Raw genomic sequence first — 21,336 nt, 5'->3', positions numbered from 1 at the left:
ATGCATTGGAGGTGCTAGCTTGCCCTGCTGCTAGTGTATTATCGGAATGCATCTTTAGTGCCGCAGGCGGTGTACTAACAGACCGTCGCTTGCGACTATCCTCCGATAACGTTGACCGGCTTACTTTTCTGAAAATGAACAAGGCCTGGATCTCGCATGAATTTGCCAGTCCTCTTCCAGAATAAATTGGTTGGCAACAGTATCCAGTCTCCTGTTGTGCTCAAGTTTCTACCACCTGAACTGTAATCCCTTAGCTCCAACACCGCCAGTGGCTGCTCAGAAGTGCTGTCTGCACAGTCAATGCTTGCTGCCGTGTTATTGGGGTTCAGTAACGTCAGCTGTTCCCCTGCTGTGTGTACGGCAATTTCTCCTGCTCTGTCCACATTCACACTACAACAGATTTTAAACTTGCTCCAATTAGGCCTCTGGCTCCACTCTGTTTTTAGAATTTACCCTGGGTTCCAACACTGCCAGCTGTTTCCCAGCAGTGTCTTTGGCACGGGTACTCCCTCCTGCCCAGCGTGGTTCCAGCACGCCAGCTGTTTCCGGGTAGTGTCAACGTCACTTTGCCTCCAATGCGTTGTCCTGTCGTGTTGCGGTCGGGTTAGCCGACTCTATGGTGCCTGCAGTTTAGGTGACTCCTATGTGGGCTGCGGGATCTGGCAATGAAGGCTGGTTCCATAGTGCCAATAAGACAAGCACCCCCTGTAGGACTGTGGGTTTCAGTAACTGCGGCCGGCTCGTGGCCTTGCAACTTTTTTTTTCATGGGTACCTTCTGCTACCCATCCGTGTTCCAGTACAGTCAGCTGGTTCTCGGCAGTGCCTTTGGCTTATGTGCCTCCTTCTCGGTATCCAAGTTCCACCAACGTCTGCTGGTCCTTGGTAGTGCTTTCTGGCACAGGTACCTCCTGCTTAGTAACCGGGTTCCAGTACCGTCAGCTGGTCCTCGGTAGTTCTATTGGCTCTTGTACCTTCTGCTACCCATCCGGGTTCCAGTACCATCAGCTATTTCCCGCAGTGTCTTTGGCACAGGTATTCCCTCCTGCCCAGCCTGGTTCCAGCACACCAGCTGTTTCCGGGTAGTGTCAACGTCACTTTGCCTCCAATGCGTTGTCCTGTCGTGTTGCGGTCGGGTTAGCCGACTCTATGGTGCCTGCAGTTTAGGTGACTCCTATGTGGGCTGCGGGATCTGGCAATGAAGGCTGGTTCCATAGTGCCAATAAGACAAGCACCCCTTTAGGACTGTGGGTTTTGGTAACTGCGGCCGGCTCGAGGCCTTGCAACATTTTTTTTCATGGGTACCTTCTGCTACCTATCCGGGTTCCAGTACCGTCAGCTGGTCCTCGGCAGTGCCTTTGGCTTAGGTGCCTCCTTCTCGGTTTCCAAGTTCCACCAACATCTGCTGGTACTGGGTAGTGCTTTCTGGCACAGGTACCTCCTGCTTAGTAACCGAGTTCCAGTACCGTCAGCTGGTCCTCGGAAGTTCCATTGGCTCTTGTACCTTCTGCTACCCATCCGGGTTCCAGTACCGTCAGCTGGTCCTCGGTAGTTCCGTTTGCTCTTGTACCTTCTGCTACCCATCCGGGTTCCAGTACCGTCAGCTGGTTCTCGGCAGTGCCTTTGGCTTAGGTGCCTCTTTCTCGGTATCCAAGTTCCACCAACGTCTGCTGGTCCTTGGTAGTGCTTTCTGGCACAGGTACCTCCTGCTTAGTAACCGGGTTCCGGTACCGTCAGCTGGTACTCGGTAGTTCCATTGGCTCTTGTACCTTCTGCTACCCATCCAGGTTCCAGTACCATCAGCTGGTTCTCGTCAGTTCCTCAGCCTTCTTGTACCTTCTGCTACATATCCAAGTTCAAGCTTTTTGAAATGGTTCTTGGCAATCACTCTGGATCTCTCTGATGAGGACCCTGAAGACGAGGACCCTGAACACCTCCCCGAAGGAGACGAGGACCCCGAAGACGAGGACGCTGAAGACCACCCCGAAGACGACGACCCTGAAGACGACGACCCTGAAGGCGACGACCCTGAAGGCGGCGACCCTGAAGGCGACGACCCTGAAGGCGACGACCCTGAAGACGACGACCCTGAAGACGACAACCCTGAAGACCACCCCGAAGAAGACGAGAACCCCGAAAACGATGACCCTGAAGACAAAGACCCCCCCGAAGAAGATGAGGACTCGGAAGATGACGACCCTGAAGACGACGACCCTGAAGACCACCCCGAAGAAGACGAGGACCCCGAAGACGACGACCCTGAAGACCACCCCAAAGAAGACGAGGACCCTGAAGACGACGACCCTGAAGACGACCATGAAGACCACGAAGATGACCCGGAAGAAGATGACCAAGAGGACAAAGAATAAGAAGACAACCACCAAGATACAGAAGAACAAGAGACAGAAAACCAAGAAGCAGAAGTACAAGAAGCTGCAGAACAAAAAGCAGAAGAACATTAAGCATAAGACTAAAAATCAGAGCAAAAGATATTATGTAAATTATAAGCAGAAGATGACTAAGCAGTGTATGGGGTGAGTCCGTTCCTCCTCGTGGTGCCCCTGGAAAAGACCTGCTGCTGCAGGCCAAACTGAACGTGGACAAATCCTGTTGTAAATCTTTTGTGACGGGCAGAACGAAAGGTGTAATGTTCAAACTTTTATAGATAACAACTACAGGAATGCCTGTCACAAATAAGAATATGATGAAGAAGAAGAATATGAAGAAGATGAAGAAGTAGAATATGAAGAATAATAATAGTTGAATAAGAAGAATGTAAAAAAAAAGAATAATACGAAGTAGGTGAAGAAGAAGAAGATGAAGAAGGTGAAGAAGAAGTTGATGAAAAAGATGCTGATGCTGAGGATGATGAAGGAGAAAGTGTGGGAGAAGTAAAAAAGAAGGTGAAGAGCATGGGAGTAGTGAAACATAAATATCTGACAAAATATAAAAATACTTAACATAGTCAATATTTCCGTAACTCAGAACGTCTTAAAAAAAATATTAATTCCTGCTATTCCATTTGATTGGGCTAAACCTCTATACCTTTATTGTCTCCCCCAATGCATTCTACTTTATTCTTAGTTGTTTTCCTTCATGTAGAATTAACCTACAAGGAAAGAAAGGGTTTCTTTTTATTCCGATATTTCTGATATTCTGTCCTATTGACTTGCATTGGGTTCCGGTATCGGTCCAATCCAATCCAATCCGATATTTCCCAATATCGGAAGGTATCGCTCAACACTATTGGTAAGATATTTGTATTATCTCTTTATATATTTGAACATTGCTATTAGATTACCCCTAAGCCTTCATTTTTTCCAAATTGAAAAGTTCCAAGTTTGATAACCTTTCTTGGTCATGCAGTCCATTTATTCCCTTTATAACCCATCTTAGTCGCTTTTTTGTGTACCTGCTCTAGTTCATCGATGTCCTTATTGAACCTTGCCTACAGCATTCTAAGTGTGGCCCCAGTAGTGATTGTATAGAGGAAAAACTATGTTCTTGTCATGCCTTCTTTAATGCATCCCTTAATTTTGCTTTTGCAGCAGCTGCCTGGCACAGGTCATTTAAGTTGAATTTTTTTTCCATCAATTTGCCCAAGTCATTTTTGTTGGCAGTTTTATGCAGTGTTTTTCCATGTAGTACATAATTGTACAATTTGTTTCCTTAGCCAAAGTGCATTACCTTACATTTATGTACATGAAATTTCAATTGCCTTTTCTTAGCCCAAGTTTCCATCTTCTTCAAATCCTTCTGTAATATTAAATTATCCTCCTTTGTGTTGACTGCCTTTCAGAGTTTATTATCATATGCGAACATTGAAATTCTAGTCTGTATGCCCTCTACAAAGTCATTAACCCATTCATGACATGGCGATTTTCTGTTTTGGCCTTTTCGTTTGCCCCCTTCCACTTCTTCCAATAGACATAACTTTTTTATTTTTCTATCAACATAGCCATATAAGAGTTTGCTTTTTACAGGATAAGTTGTATTTTTGAATGAAACTATCAATTTTATCATGTATTGTACTGGAAAGCAGAAAACAAATTCAGTGTGGCAAAATTGAGGAAAAAAAGCGCAATTCTGCAATTATGTTTTGGAGTTTTTTTATTTACAGTGTTCATTAACTCATTGGTAAAAATAACCTGATAATATAATTCTCCAGGTCAATATGATTATGGTAATACAAAACATGCATAGTTTTTTTTTTTTACTAAAGTGGTGGAAAAAAATTTGGAAATTTGTGAAAAAAAAAATTCACTTGTGTCACCATTTAAAAGACATTTCAATTTTCAGTCAATGCAGTGAAAGAGGGCTCGTATTTTGCGCCCTAAGCTGACATTTTTATTCATACTATTTTGTGGGAGATGTTTTAATCGACTCTCATTGCGGTGACTAGTGATGAGCGAACCCTTGGAAGTTCGGGTTCGTCAGGTTTGGCCGAACTCGAGTTAAAAGTTCGGTTCAGGTCCGAACTTGACCATGAGCTTGACCTTGAACCCAATAGAAATCAATGGGGACCTGAACTTTGCAAAATCTGCAAAAGGTCTGCTTCCTCTGCAAAAGGAAGCAAAATGGGTGTAAGAGCAGGAAAATTGCCTTGCAAATAAATGTGGCTAGAAAAGTGACTTAAATCTCTTAAGTTAGTCAGTAAGCATTGAGTTAATTAGAGATCACATGGCCACGAGAACGAGACTGCAGAGGTTACTTGCGATCATTTCTCTCAGGTGTAACGTCATTGCCAGTGGGAAATGACTTCGAATAACCTCTGCAGTCTCGTTCTCGTGGTCATGGCTCATGGGCCATGACGTTACTGCTGTGATTGCCCATGAGAAAATCGGTGGACGACGTGGGACCTAGTTGGCTGTAGTCAGATTTGCAGAGATTTTTTTTTATTGATTAATGGGTAAACCTGAAAATGTGTGGGGGAGTCTTTATTCAGATAAAATGTTTTTCTTGAGTGTATGTATTTTTTTCTTTTAACTTATTGGGTTAGTAATGGGGATGTTTGATAGATGTTTCTCAATTATTAACCTATGGGCTTGATGTCAGCTAACATTACAAAGCTGACATCAACCACATAAACTATTACCTCTCTTGCCAATGCATCAAGACAAGCACGAAGAGCTGAGCCTAAGCTCCAGAATGGGCGCATCGATTGGATGCGCCATTTCTGGGGTGGCTGATAGCTGGTGTTATTAGGCTGGTATGAGGCCAATGTCCATGGCCCCTTACCAGCATATTAATATCAGCCTGCAGCAGTCTGTTTAGACTAAGCTGGTTATTAAAAACAGGGGGGAACCCACATCATTTTTTTAGGGTCCCCTTTACTTTTAATACCCCACTTGGCAAATCAGACAGCTGAGGGCTGATATTAATAGGCTGGGCAGCTCCATGGATATTGGCCTTTTCCCTGTCTAAAAATGTCACCTTACAGCTGTCTGTTTTCCCTTTGCTAGTTTTAAAAAGTAAGAGGAGCGCACATCGTTTTTTTTTAATTATTTATTTATTTTAACTGTCCAGCCAATCACAGCCATACCTTTACTTGACATAGCTGTGATGGAGCCAGAAGTGCCCACAGCCTTAAAGCTTGTTGATTGGCGGCACTGCATCCTTTCAACAAGCTTTATTAGACTTCCAGACCCATACAGGAAACTGAACAAACAGTAAGAAGTCCATGTTCGGGGTCCGATACCAGACACTAGAAGTTCGGTACGGACCCTGAACTTTCCAGTTGAGTTTCGTTCATCCCCAGCAGTGACTGAAAAATCTCAATTCTGCCATGTTGACTTTTTTTTGCCCTCACAGCACTTACCAATTAATTTTACATTTTCATGTAAATATTCTATTTAAAAAAAATACAATATTTACAAAAAACAGAAGCTGCTTTCACAGGAATACCATCATGACAGGCACAGGGATCTTTAGTAGTCTTCTGGCTGTCATGGCCGCAATCGCATCGCAGGGACACCGATGGCTGTTGTAAAAGTGTGTCCCTTAGGCCATTACTGTCATTGCCGCTGTCATAGATTGACAGTGGGATTTAATATGTTAACAGCCATGGACAGAGGTCCACTTCATGCACAGCTATAAGAGGTAGATCATGGCTGAATAATGAGAGACCCCAAAGCATAATAATAAATATTACATTTGCAGAGAATAATTTCCTCTGAAATAAAATTTCCCGGGAAAATCGGCATGGACAGGCAACTTTGAATTTTGCTTGCTTCACTTTTCCCTGGAAAATTGGCACGGGCAGGCAAATTTGAATTTAGCCTGATTCACTTGTGTCTAATAGGAATATATACATTTGTTAAATAAATATGTCACTCCTTTCTAAATCGATTTTGGACCAAAACACTGAAACTTAAAATTTTTTCCACTTAGCTGCAAGACAGCCTGCAACTTATTGCTCTGATTACAAAAGACTGCAGAACTCAGACAGTTGCTAAATAAAACCACTCAAAGGGACTCTGTTAGCACAGGATGACTGTTCAAACGAAGTGCCGCCACTCGGTACTTCTTAGCAGGGCCAATCATTTATATACACCTTCCTACCTTCCCATCTCCACCCCCTCTTCTCTGATTGACAGTTCTGGCTTCTTAATGCCAGAGAAAGGTGGAGATAGATGGAAACCAAGCAGGTGGCAAGGTCTATATAAATGATTGACCATGCCATGGAGCACAAAGCGCCTATGCTTGGCTTTAACAGTCATTATGTGAGATTCAATTCATTTTTTTTTTATTAATTGTTGAATGTTCATCCATTGTACAATGGCAATTAATGCATCACTGGTCAACAGGGATCAGCGGTTCCCAGTTGAGCACAATCACAAGCAGGACTGGAAGTATGTACAACAGAGTTGGACTCCATCTCCAGATGGAGGGTGAGTGGAGTAGACAAATGATATTGAAACAAAATGTTTCTTTCTTTCTCTCTCATTCTCCTCTTTCTGCCCCACACCCCCCATCACACACTTCATGTCCAGCACCATAATCCATGCTAATTAATTTGCCACTAATCAAATTTGGGTAACATTTGAAGAAGCGAGCAAATTCAAATTTGAAAGTATCGTATGTTCTGTAGATATAGAGTTAATGTACAAGATGGAACATCTTTTTAAATAGATGAAAATAAGCTAAGTACACAAGAACAGTATATGGACACTTTTCTCTAAATTTATTCCTTATAAAAATAATTCTATATGTCTCTCTGAAACATCATGCAAAATTATTAAAATGGTTTTCTACTATATGATGTTGACGACCTATCCTTAAAATAGTTCATCAATATCAGATCGGAGAGTGTCCGACTCTTGGCACCCTTAGCGATCAGCTGTTGCCAGCTTCAATAGTGGCCAGATGAAAGTGCCAGGTGTCAGACCCCCACTGATCTGATATTGTTGACCCAGTCAAAGGATAGTTCATCAATATCATAATAGTGGACAATCCATTTAATTAAATTTCAAACAGACTGTAGGAAATAGATTTTATAGTGACATTGTGTCGGTCATTATACCCGCTGAACACTTTTGGATCTGCATATTTTGCGCATTTGGTAGGTACACCCATGATACTTGTGAAATTTTCATTTATAGAATGTATTCTTTCTATTAATCAGGTTTAATCTGTATTAAATTACATAAACTAAGCAGAATCAAGAAACCAACCTCAAGCAGTCAGATAAAGAGTGAGACAAGGGCATTCAGCTGAACTCATCAACGGAAGGAGAGTGGTGGGCAGAAAAGTGATGAAAGCAATGTCACAAAGACAGAAATAGTCACGCTGTTCATATTTCAGATAGTGACTCATCCAGATCCATATTTAGTCATTCTTATGCGTGTCAAATAGAATTATTATTCTTAACTGAAAGATTTTCTTTTCTTGGGTGTTTTTAAAGTTTTCCCTTGGCTTCAGACTTGTCAGACAGTTTTTTTATAATTTTTATGACATTTTCAGCAAAATATTATATAAACACATGACTTTTGAAACAATTTGGATAAATAAATAGTAAAAAATAATGAGTAAAATAACTCAAAATTTGTGAACATATTACTAGCATTTACACTCAAATTATTTTAAGATACTATATTTATTTTATTGGTTTAAATAGCTCCATTGATTTCCACAGCGCTTTACAGACATCATCATCACTGTCCCCATTGAGGCTCAGAATCTAAATTCCCTTGGAGATGAAAGTGGATATAAAACCGATGCTGCCAAGGTTCCAATATACGATAGAAAGCCAGATGCAGTATGGATCGTATATTGGATCCTCCGCAGCGCAGGTTTTATAACCACCTTTATCTCCAAGTTTTCTTACTATCTGTTTGTGGATCTGCAGCAGCCATCTTTGTTTATTAGCTAATAAAGGGGGGTGACTTTCACAATCCCCCCAGATGAGCAAATCCCGTTTTACTCTTTTCTTGGTAATCCAGATAAGATCCTATGTTCTATTTGTCATTCCAGTTTTTATCTAAACATGAATCTAAATTCCCTATTAGTATGTCTTTGGAGAAACCAGAGAACCTGGAGGAAACCGACACAAACACGGGGAGAACATACAAACTCATTGCAGATATTGTCCTTGGTGGTAGTTGAGCCCAGGACCCCAGTGCAGCAAAGCAAATGTGCTAACCACTGAGCCACCTTGATGTATAAGCTAAATAACCTGTGTAAGCTCCTCCAGCCTAAAAAAAGCCCCTCACTTCCTGTGTCCTATCGGTATTGCAATGCTAAAGTCCACCATATAATAAACAATATTAACAATCTAAACAGGTTCCGGATAGTATCTGAACGGAGGAAATTAACCTCCACCACCAAACTCAATCAATATAGTAACAACGAGTGTGGGATATATAAATCCAAACCACCGCAAAGAGTAACTAAGGTTTAAAATATATTATATTTATTGGTATTCTTTAAAATTAAAGATATAAAAACAGTGGATAACCCATACCACAGATGTAGGGTGTTAAGCCATGAATCAATTACAAGAGATGTATATACATGCTACTACTTGGCAATATATTTGGGAGGTAAATGATACTGAATTGGGCCCTAATATGCATAGAGAAATATCCTATTTAACAGGTGAACAGATCAATCCACATAAAAAATATACACATGCATAATAAATAAGAGCCCACATTACCTTAAGCCAATGTTTGTATGAATGAAAGCATGGTAAACACCCACCGCTCCCGATCGTTTCGACACCTTTTTCAAGGACCACTGCATATGGTGTGTGCATGTGTTAATATATATAGGAGTGATGAGAATGAGTTAATCCCCCACAGCTGTGTGAAAGGAACTGCAGAGCCATTTGGCGCGCATGCCTGATGACTGCTTCCTATCAGGCAACTTCCTTCCACGGACGGTGACCAGCAAGCACTCGGTTGCTATGCAACGTGCGTGCCAGTGGTCACATGATCCGTGTGGGGAAGAGCCGGAAGTCAAAGACATCCTGCATGCACGACCTGTCTGCTAAAGCATCGGTAAGTATTGTAACTACATTGGGGTGAATGAGTGAGAAGACTGAATGAATACTATCGCTGGAGAGTAAGATAAATATGTATATGAGAAAATGAGAGTTTTTTATATAACAGTACCAATGCGTGATATATATATAAGTGTACGGGTGCACATGTATATTATACCACTAGGGACTGAGATGTATATGAGAAGGAAAAATGTATATATAACAATGACTGCTGCATACAATATGTATGAGTGTACAAATGCATGTATATACTATATGTGCGCATATATAAATCCAAGATTGTTATATCACACAGGCCATCAAGACCCAAAACAAATACCATATATAATTATCCTATGCGCCAAGCATAGCCTAAACAAACGGGTTAATTTACAAATATTAATAAACATTCTTAAAAATATATTTTTTGGACACACATAGAGTACATACCTCAACCTCACACAATTAATCTGCAACATGCCCTAACTATTGCATCTCAAACCTACAATATACATATAAAGTAAATTAAATAAAAAAAATAAAAAAATAAAATAAAAAAAATAAATAAATAAATAATAAAATAAAAATAAAATATAAATAATAAAAAATAAATAAAAATAAAAATAATAAATAAATAAATAAATAATAAAATTAAAAATAAATAAATAAATAAATAAATAAATAAAAATAAATAAAGAGTTGACCATTGAATGTGCCAAAACCTATTAGACCCATTATGTGAATATGGATTAACAATGAAAAATTGCGTGTGTTGGGAGTGCGAAGTGTAGAACTGTTACATAAGGAAAGTACATAGAACAAATACAAGAATGTAAATGAAATTAGTGTGTGTGAATAATATTACTAAGCATACACTACTGCTAAGTCAAAAAATTGTGCAGTTATGCATATAAGCTTGTTAAGTTACTTGTGTAGGTGAATAGTGTATGTGAAAATCATAAATAATGATGCATTATGCATCGTAAATATATTATAAGCTAATTAAGTGAACAATTAGCAATATAAAAACCATGATGATAATGGCATGGAAAAAAAAAAAAAAAACCCTTAGAAATATTGACATATGGGAAATTGGATATTGCAGAAAATAACAAACATACAATTGTATATGATAAATAATAGTCCACAAAAAATAGTATCATGGTTCTCTCCATTTCTCTTTTCCTCTCTTTTATTCTTCATTCCATTCATCTCAGGTGTGGGCTCTTGCAGCAAATATTTCAGACAACTATACCGATGGGGACCATGTCATCACAGCAGAAACAGCACAGGGTGAGTATAACAACGTCACTGGATAGAAGAATAAATAATTAAAACCAATTAAAATCAAAGAAAGTAAAAAGTACACTGTGAATCTATAAGAAAGAGGCGAACCCAAAATTTTCATTTAATCCGTAGGGCACAATTGAGTTGAGTCGATAAATCCATCGACTTTCAATACGTGACAAAGTTCTAAACAGATCTCCTCCTCTAGCCCCCAAAGATACCTTGTCAATGGCTTTCACCCGCAAGGATGATGGATCAGAATTATGGAAGCATTTAAAATGTCTAGGGAGGGTCTTCAAATAATCATTGCTCTCAGCATCCTTTGCTTTTTCAATGTCACATATGTGTTCCCTTACCCGGATTCTAAATTCGCGAGTAGTCATACCCACATAAATCTTCTGGCATGGACATTCAGCCACATAGATTACTCCTTTTGTCAAACACGTTAAAAACTGTCTGATGGTGAATTTTCGAGTCTTAGAGGAATTAAAAAATTCCTTGGACCTTTCAGTATTGAGACAGGCTTTACATTGCCCACAAGGACAGTTTTTCCATTGATCATTATAAGGAGTAATCAATCTGACTTGGTCCGAGCGAATTTTCAAAGGTTTGGTAGAATAAAGAAGCTGGTTACGGTTGCTGTCTTTCGCCCGTCGATATCCCCGACGGATTTGCCTATGGCCGTACCCACTTTCTCTGAATCTTGTGTAGAGATCAGAGGCTTGTTGCTCAAAAGTCTCGTCTGATGAGCAGATTCTTCTTGCCCTCAAAAATTGTCCCACAGGGATAACACGAATGGTGGAGGGCAAATGTGAAGAATCCGCCCTAAGAATTGAGTTGGTGGCAGTAGGTTTGCGAAATATGTTTGTTTGTACCACGCCTTCAGGGGACACTGTGATGTCATGTGTGGAGCGGTGGGTGTTTACCATGCTTTCATTCATACAAACATTGGCTTAAGGTAATGTGGGCTCTTATTTATTATGCATGTGTATATTTTTTTATGTGGATTGATCTGTTCACCTGTTAAATATATATCTCTCTATGCATATTAGGGCCCAATTCAGTATCATTTACCTCCCAAATATATTGCCAAGTAGTAGCATGTATATACATCTCTTGTAATTGATTCATGGTTTAACACCCTACATCTGTGGTATGGGTTATCCACTGTTTTTATATCTTTAATTTTAAAGAATACCAATAAATATATTATATTTTAAACCTTAGTTACTCTTTGTGGTGGTTTGGATTTATATATCCCACACTCGTTGTTACCATATAATAAACAAGTTGTGAAAAAAGTGAGTTCCACTGATATTAAATCATTTTCTAATAAAAATGGATTCATAAATATTACTAGGTTCTTCTTGTTCTTACTAAATAAATGTAACACTGTTGACAAGTATCTAGAAATTCTGGGGGTGATTGTACAGGTAAGTGATAAGGTAAGTATTCATTTTCTTTTCTTTTACATTCAACGTTTATTATACTCAAGGGTCTAGGGAGACTCAAAAACGTAGTAAGGAACATTCAATTCACATCGCACTTAATGTGAATGGAATTTTCCTGTCAAAGTTTAGTAATTTGAAAACTCTGCATATCCGCTTATCATTGACAACTTAGAACACTTACCTAAATAATATAATCAATATCATGTCTACAAGTTATATTACCATAATTAGTAAAATATTATATTGGTAAATGTCTTAATTTGTCATAATCTGATAATTGAACCTTTAATCCGTTTGAAGGGAGTCTGTCAGGTCCCCTGTGCCCCCAGAACTATCAGAAGTCGTGTTTACATATCAAAATCAGTAGAAGAAAAGATCCAGCCTCAGAAATCCATAAAATCATCAGTCTTTAGTCCAAAAATATTAAAAAGTATATAAATCACAGCATGTTAGTCACAACCCCTGGAGGGGGGAGAGAATATTAAGGCAGACGCGTTTCAGACCATAGAGTCTTTAGTCATTGCAGTCTATAGTGACCATGCGGTCAAACATTATATATTGCTTCCTGTCTGGATCACCTGACCTGTCAGCACCAATCTAAATAAAGTACAAACAACATTAAGAACAGGAACGCACAGTACGCATCTTACTAAACATTAAAATCAGAACAATGCTTTGCATTGCCAAAAAGCTCTATTTTTGTTTCATCTGTCCACAGAACATTTTCCCAGGATTGTGGTTTGTCATGGTACTCTTTGGCAAAGATCAGTTTTTCCTTTTTTCCAGCAATGGTTTCTTCCTTGGCCTTCGCCCATAGAGCTCTGGTTGGTTTAGTGAGCGGCGTATGGTACTTGCTGAAACCATGACCCCAGACTGTTTCAGGTTGGCCTTCAGGTCTTTGGATGTTTGACGTGGTGTTTTTCCACCACTTGCACCAACCTTTGAAGATATCTCTTGTCAATTTTCCTCTTTCCTCCACATCCAGGGAGGTTCTTGACGGTTCCATGCTTGGTAATCTTCTAATTAACATTGCACACTGTTGAAACTGGGATACTAAGGTCTTTGGAGGTGGCCTTATACCCTTTGGAAGTTTTATGTTTGCTAATAAGAGCAGTTCTAATGTCCTCAGACAGCTTCTTTGTCTTCACCATTGTGACAAAAGAGCAGGGCCTACTATGTGGCTTTTTGAAACACTGAAATCATCATTCATTGGCTAATTCATGTCACATGGGCACCGACAATTAATCACAGGTGGATCTCTTTTGTGATGTACCACAGAGGAGTCAAAATGTGTTACCATACTAAAGTAATATTTAGGGTGCCAATACCAGTGACACAGCAAGCTTTAGATTTTTCTATTTTTCCCTTCCATTGTTTTTTGCTTTAAATTATTGTTTATTATTTGCTCTTTTGTATTTAACACAAGTGCTCTATACAAAAAAACTGTTTCACTTGATTAACTTTTTTTCAGGAGATATTCCACATTATGTACTTAAACTTCATGGGTGCCAATAACGATGAGCTGGACTGTAATAGTCCCTTTATTGCATTAACCCCTTTCCGACCAGGTCAGTAATAGTACATAGCTGAGCCCTAACACTTATGGACCAGATACGTACTATTACGCACGCTGTGATTGCACCCGCACACAGGTGGTGCGGGCCGATCGCCGCCGGGTGTCAGCTGATTGTCACTGACATATGGTGCATACCCGAGTACCCAATGCAAACTCAATTAGAGAGCACTTGCGCTCGAGACTAATGACAACTTATTCAAAATGATGACCTAATGTTATCAAATTCTGTCGTACCTCTGGGTTCAAAATGTACACTATACCCCTTGATAAAATACTTGAGGGGTCTAGTTTCCAAAATGGAGTCAATTGTGGGGGGTTTCCACTATTTAGGCACATCAGGGGCTCCCGAAATGTGACATGGCGTCCGCTTTTGATTCCAGACAATTTTGCTTTCAAAAAGTCACAGAGTGCTCCTTCCCTTCTGAACCCTGTTGTGTGCCCAAACACTGTATTTTTTTCCCTACATATGGGGTATTGGCGTACTCAGGAAAAATTGCACAACAGATTTTAAGTTCAATTTTCTCCTCTTACCCTTGTGAAAATGAAAAATTTGGGGCTAAAAGATCAGATTTTTTTTATTTTCACGACTTCATGTTATAAACTTCTGTGAAGCAGCTGGGGGTTCAAGATGCTCACCGCACATCTAGAAAAGTTCCCTGAGGGGTCTAGTTTCCAAAATGGTGTTACTTGTGGGGGATTCCACTGTTTAGGCACATCAGGGACTCTCCAAACGCAACATGGCGTCCGCTAATTATTCAAGCAAATTTTACATTCAAAAAGTCAAATGGTGCTCCTTCCCTTCCAAACCTTGCCGTTTGCCCTAGCAGTGGTTTTCCCCCACATATGGATTATCAGCTTACTCAGGAGAAATTACAAGTTGCACGGTGCAATTTCTCCTGTTACCCTCATGAAAATACAAAACTGGAGGCTGAAAAACATTTTTGTGGGAAAAATGTGAAAATTTTATTTTCACGGCTCCATGTTTTAAACTTCTGTGAAGCACCTGGGGGTTCAAGGTGCTCACCACACATCTAGCTAAGTTCCCTGAGGGGTCTAGTTTCCACAATTGGGTCACTTGTGGGGGGTTTCCACTGTTTAGGCACATCAGGGGCTCTCCAAATGCAACGTGGCATCCGCTAATTATTCAAGCAAAGTTTACATTCAAAAAGTCAAATGGCGCTCCTTCCATTCTGAGCCCCGACGTGTGCCAAATCAGTGGTTTTTCCACACGTATGAGGTATCTGTGTGCTCAGTGGAAATTTCACAACAAATTTTGGGGTCCATTTTTTCCTGTTAACCCTGCAAAAAAAAAAAAAATTGGGGTCTAAAGAAACATTTTTGTGACACAAGTTAAATGTTCATTTTTTTCTTCCCCATTCCAAAAAATTCCTGTGAAGCACCTGAAGGGTTAATAAACTTCTTGAATGTGGTTTTAAGTACCTTGAGGGGTGCAGTTTTTAGAATGGTGTCACTTTTGGTATTTTCTGTCATAAAGGCCCCTCAAAGTCACGTCAAATGTGATGTGGTCCCTAAAAAAATGGTTTTGTAAATTTTGTTGTAAAAATGAGAAATTGAGAAATCACTGGTCAACTTTTAACCCTTATAGCTCCCTAATAAAAAAAAAATTTGGTTCCAAAATTGTGCTGATGTATAGTAGACATGTGGGAAATGTTATTTATTAACTATTTTATGCGACATGTCTCTCTGATTAATGGGCATAAAAATTAAAATTTAGAAAATTGCAAAATTTTCACCAAATTTCCGATTTTTTCACAAATAAATGCAAGTGATATTGAATACATTTTACCACTATCATGAAGTACAATATGTCACGAAAAAACTCTCTCAGAATCAGCGGGATCCATTGAAGTGTTCCAGAGTTATTACCTCATAAAGTGACAGTGGTCATAATTGCAAAAAATTGGCCCGGTCATTAACATGCAAACCACCCACGGGGGTAAAGGGGTTAACCACATAAACAAAGCTTTAGAAAAAGTATTTCTAAATTCTGTTTATGGTATGTAAATGAAGCCTTTGACAAGTTGATGGGGCGTTTATGTCCCCAGAATAGTCAGCCCATTTAGCATGTCTTCTGCACTTCTGATCATGTGCAGTGTGCCTTTCTGAAGCCAGGACACATGCACTCAGTTTCAGAGGCTCAATGTAGTCAGGGAAAGAAGCTGCGCGCATGCCCGTGGTTTGCATAGTGCTGGTGATGCCACTGGCACTTGTAAAAAGGGTTATCACACCCACAGGAGCATAATAACATGCTGCCGATGAAAAGCTGATAGTATGATCTTTGATCAATCTGAGGGTCCGCAGCGAGGCTTACTACTGGCTATCCAGTTAAAAATTTCACACACAAGGCAGCTTTCCTCATTTCCCCACAGATGCTGATAACAAATTTAATTCACAGAGCATGTTTCCACATTTATCCAACAGAACCTGATAACAAAATTTCAGCCACAGAAAAATTTTCCACATTTATTCCACAGAGGCTGATAACAAATTTCACCCACAGAGGATGTTTCCACATTTATCCCACAGAAGCTGCTGAAATTTTTAAACCACAGAGCATGGGGTACAGTACCTCCAAAGAAGCTGCTTAAACATTTCACTCAAAGAGCTTGATTTCACATTTCCCCCACAGCTCAAAAATTTCACATCCAGTAGCATACAAACAGCCTCTGACAAAAAGCTGGTAGTATGATCTGGGACTGAGCTAGCGGTCTGCTGTGAAGCTTGCTGCCGTCAGTCTCAGCCCCTTTCCCTTGGGACACCTCCTCAATGATATTGCCTTAGAGGCCCAAAGTGTTTCCCTTGAAAAAATTAGTGTTCAAAGTAGGTTACTATACCTGAATACTTCAGTTAGGGATATTGTAATTGTACTCCATTTTTATTTTCTTGTTTTTCGAACTGGGGCCATGATTAAGAGGGGATCCTGTGAAGCACAAAGTGAAAGAGCTGGAGGCACTCTCAGGCATCCAATCTCAAATCACCCCCAGACGGGGGTTGCAGAGTACACACGGGGAACGGAAAATAAGGGTTCTATTCTGGAGAGGCAGCCTGATAAACGTGTACCAAATCCAAGTAATACAGCAGTCAAGCAAATTAACCACTTCTTAACTGAGTCAGCAGTTAATGTTGTGAGGCAGAATAGACATGCATGACAATTTTAAGGCTCAATAGTTGGAATGAGTAGTTATATCCTTTAATGAGCATTAGGACTGGCTGCAAAGGTAAAAAATATTATTTTTTAGGAACACTACTCCCACAGAAGTTGATTAAAAATTTCACCCACAGAGCATCTCCCCACATTTCCCCCACAGAAGCTGATCACAAATTTCATGCACACACCATTTTTCCAGATATTCCCCACAGAAGCTGATAAATTTCACCCACAGAGGATGTTTCCACATTTCCCCTTAGAGAAGTTGATTAAAAACTTCACCCACAAAGCATGTTTCCACATTTCCCCCAAAGGAGTTCATAACAAATTTCATGCACAGAGCATGTTTCCACATATACCCCACAGAAGCTAATAACAAATTTCACCAACAGTGCATGTTTCCATATTTCCCCCCGAGAAGCTGATTAAAAATTTTGCCCACAGAGCATTTTTTCACATTTTACACACAGAAGCTTATTAAAAATGTCAAAGTCAGACAATAGGGCACAGTACCTCACAGGCAGGGTTGCAGAGTACACACAGTGGCTTAAAGGTACAGTACTCGCACAGACATGGTTTAAAGAATATACACAGTGGCTTTTTGCACAGTAATCCCACAGATATGGGTTAATGAAAGCACACAGCAGCTTTTGGCACAGTACTATCACAGACATGCTTGCATAAGACTAGAAACATATGTTTAGACGCACATAACTCCCGCCAACACAGTTGAATATTATAAAAACTTTTGGGTACGCATAGTACTATCACAGACAACGGAGCAGAGTACACTTAGAGCACACACTCATAACCTAATACTATCCGTCACTACAGCAAAATCCTGTTCCTACGCTAAGAGCTGAAATAAAAAATGAGAATCTTGAACCAGGAGTAACAGGTCCAAGTGGAGGAGGAGGTGGACACAGCAATATAGGTGGAAGATGTAGGGCAGCATGGTGGTTTTGTGGTTAGCACTGCAGCTTTGCAGCGCTGGAGTCTGGGATTCCAATTCAACCAAGGACAACATCTGCTAGAAGTTTGTATCTTCTCTCGGTTTTTGCATGGGCTTCCTTCATTACTCCAATGACATACTGATAGGGAAATTAGATTGTGAGCCCCAATGGGGACAGTGCTGATAAGGTCTGTAAAGCGCTGTGGAATTAATGGCGCTATATAACTGAGTAAAATAAATATTCAAGGGATGATTAAACCAACATTGTTTTTTGGCTTTCTTTGGTATTTTTTGTATTTTTGTTTTATGGAACTGACTTAACATAACCTAGAATTTACAAAACTAAAATTAGAAATCTATATCCAGGAGGCAAAGGTCCAAGTGGAGGAAGAAGTGGATGTGGCGGTATAGGTGGAAGACTTAAGGGAGGAGTCATCCGACACTGGTGTTTTTTGCATTTTTTTCCATAGTTTTTTTTGTTTTGTTTTTTTATTTTCATTATGGAACCGATTTAAAACAACCTACAATTTACAAAACTAGCCTTCTAGAACTACAAGGCGTAGGTGGAGGAAGAGGTGGATGTGTCGGTATGGGCAGAAGAGGCAAGGAAGGAGTAATCGCACATTTTTTTGTATTTTTGGGGGATTTCTTTTTGTCTTTTTTTAGTATTTTTTTATGGAACTTACTTAAAACAATCTAGATTTAACAAAACTAAAACTAGCTATCTAGAACCACAAGGCATAGGTCCAAGTGGAGAAAGAGGTAGATGTGTCAGTATGGGTGGAAGAGGCAGAGAAGGAGGAAGCCAACACAGTTGTTTGGGTTATTTAATTTAAGGAGTAGACACCCAAATGAAATGAATGACAAATAGAGTTGAAGATGGAATGGGTGCGGCTGCCATACATTTGAAGCCAGAAGTTTACATACACTATACAGTGGGGAAAAAAAGTATTTAATCAGCCACCAATTGTTCAAGTTCTCCCACTTAAAAGATGAGAGAGCCCTGTAATTGACATCATAGGTAGACCTGAACTATGAGATGCAAAATGAGAAAACAAATCCTGAAAATCACATTGTCTGACTTGGAAAGAAATTTTTTTTCAAATTTTGGTGGAAAATATGTATTTGGTTAATTACAAAAGTTCATCTCAATACTTTGTTAGATATCCTTTGCTAGCAATGACAGAGGTCAAACGTTTTCTGTAAGTCTTCTCAAGGTTGGCACATACTGTTGCTGGTATGTTGGCCCATTCCTCCATGCAGATCTACTCTAGAGCAGTGATGTTTTGTGGCTGTAGCTGGGCAACACGGACTTTCAACTCCCTCCAAAGGTTTTCTATAGGGTTTAGATCTGGAGACTGGCTAGGCCATTCCAGGACCTTGAACTGCTTCTTATGAAGCCACTCCTTCATTGCCCTGGCAGTGTGCTTGGGATCATTGTCATGCTGAAAGACCCAGCCACATTTCATCTTCAATGCCCTTGCTGACGGAAGGAGGTTTGCACTCAAAATCTCACGATACATGACCCCAAAGTCGTCCTGGTCCCTTGGCAGAGAAACAGCTCCAAAGCATGATGTTGCCACCCCCATGCTTCACAGTAGGTATGGTGTTCTTTGGAGGCAACTCAGCATTCTTTCTCCTCCAAACACGCCAAGTTGTGTTTTTACCAAACAGTTCTTCTTTGGTTTCATCTGACCATATGACATTCTCCCAATACTCTTCTGGATCATTCAAATGCTCTCTAGCAAACTTCAGACGGGCCCGGACATGTAATGGCTTAAGCAGGGGGACACATCTGGCACTGCAGGATCTGAGTTCCTGGCGGCATAGTGTGTTACTGATGGTAGCCTGTGTAACATTGGTCCCAACTCTCTGCAGGTCATTCACTAGGGCCCCCCATGTGGTTCTGGGATTTTTGCTCACCGTTCTTGAGATCATTTTTACACCACGGGGTGAGATCTTGTGTGGAGCCCCAGATTGAGGGAGTTTATCAGTGGTCTTGTATGTCTTCCATTTTCTAATTATTGCTTCCACAGTTGATTTCTTCACACCAAGCTGCTTGCCTATTGCAGATTCAGTCTGCCCAGCCTGGTGCATGGCTACACTTTTGTTTCTGGTGTCCTTTGACAGCTCTTTGGTCTTTACCATAGTGGAGTTTGGAGTGTGACTATTTGAGGTTGCAGACAGGTGTCTTTTATACTGATAACAAGTTCAAACAGGTGCCAGTACTACAGGTAATGAGTGGAGGACAGAGGAGCCTCTTAAAGAAGAAGTTACAGCTCTGTGAGAGCCAGAAATCTTGCTTGTTTGTAACTGACCGAATACTTATTTTCCACCAAAATTTGAAAAAAATTTCTTTCCAAATCAAACAATGTGATTTTCAGGATTTGTTTTCTAATTTTGTATCTCATAGTTGAGGTCTACCTATGATGTCAATTACAGGCCTCTCTCATCTTTTTAAGTGGAAAAATTTGCACAATTGGTGGCTGACTAAATATTTCTTCCCCACTGTATAATGTTGCCCCCATTTATTATATTGCCGCCCCATAGCCCCATATAGTATAACGTAGCCCCATATAGTATAATGCAGCCCCATATAATATAATGTAGCACCACATAGTATAATGCAGCCCCATAGAGTATAATGCAGCCCCATAGAGTATAATGTAGTCCCCATATAGTATAATATAGCCCCCATATAATATAATGTAGCACCATATAGTATAATGTAGCACACATAGAGTATAATGTAGCCCCATATAGTATAATGTAGCCCCGTATAGTATAATGTATGCCTCCATATAGTATAATGCTGTGCCCATATAGTATAATATAGCCCCCATAAAATATAATGCAGCCCCATATAGTATAATTTAGCCCCATATAATATAATGTAACCTCCATATAATATAATATAGACCCTATAGAGTGTAATGTAGCCCTATATAATATAATGCAGCCCCCATAAAGTATAATGCAGCCCCATATAATATAATGTAGCCCCCATATATTATAATATAGCCCCCATATAGTATAATGTAGCCCCCATAGAGTATAATGTAGCCCCATATAGTATAAAGTAGCACTATATAGTACAATGCAGCCCCATAGAATATAATGCAGCCCCCATTAAATATAATGTAGCCCCCATATAGTTTAATGCAGTCCCACAGTCCTCCGGGATTATGGCCACAGGCCACCAAATACTCACTAATTTAAAAAATAAATATAATACTCACCTCTCCTCATTCCCCCGCTGCTCTAGTCTTTGCAGCTCCACTGTCCTGCACAGCGTGGCCTTCGATAAAGTGGCATCATCAAGCCCACTGCATCAAAGGCAGTGGGGGAATAATGGGAGAGGGATCGTCACATGATCTATGATGCCAATACAGTTGAATGCACGATGCGGGGAAGGGGGC

The sequence above is a fragment of the Phyllobates terribilis genome, unplaced genomic scaffold (assembly GCF_046119375.1).
Source record: "Phyllobates terribilis strain yellow unplaced genomic scaffold, ASM4611937v1 Scaffold_1__5_contigs__length_1240528914, whole genome shotgun sequence".
In the NCBI taxonomy this organism is placed as follows: Eukaryota; Metazoa; Chordata; class Amphibia; order Anura; family Dendrobatidae; genus Phyllobates; species Phyllobates terribilis.
This window is presented reverse-complemented; position numbering follows the sequence as displayed.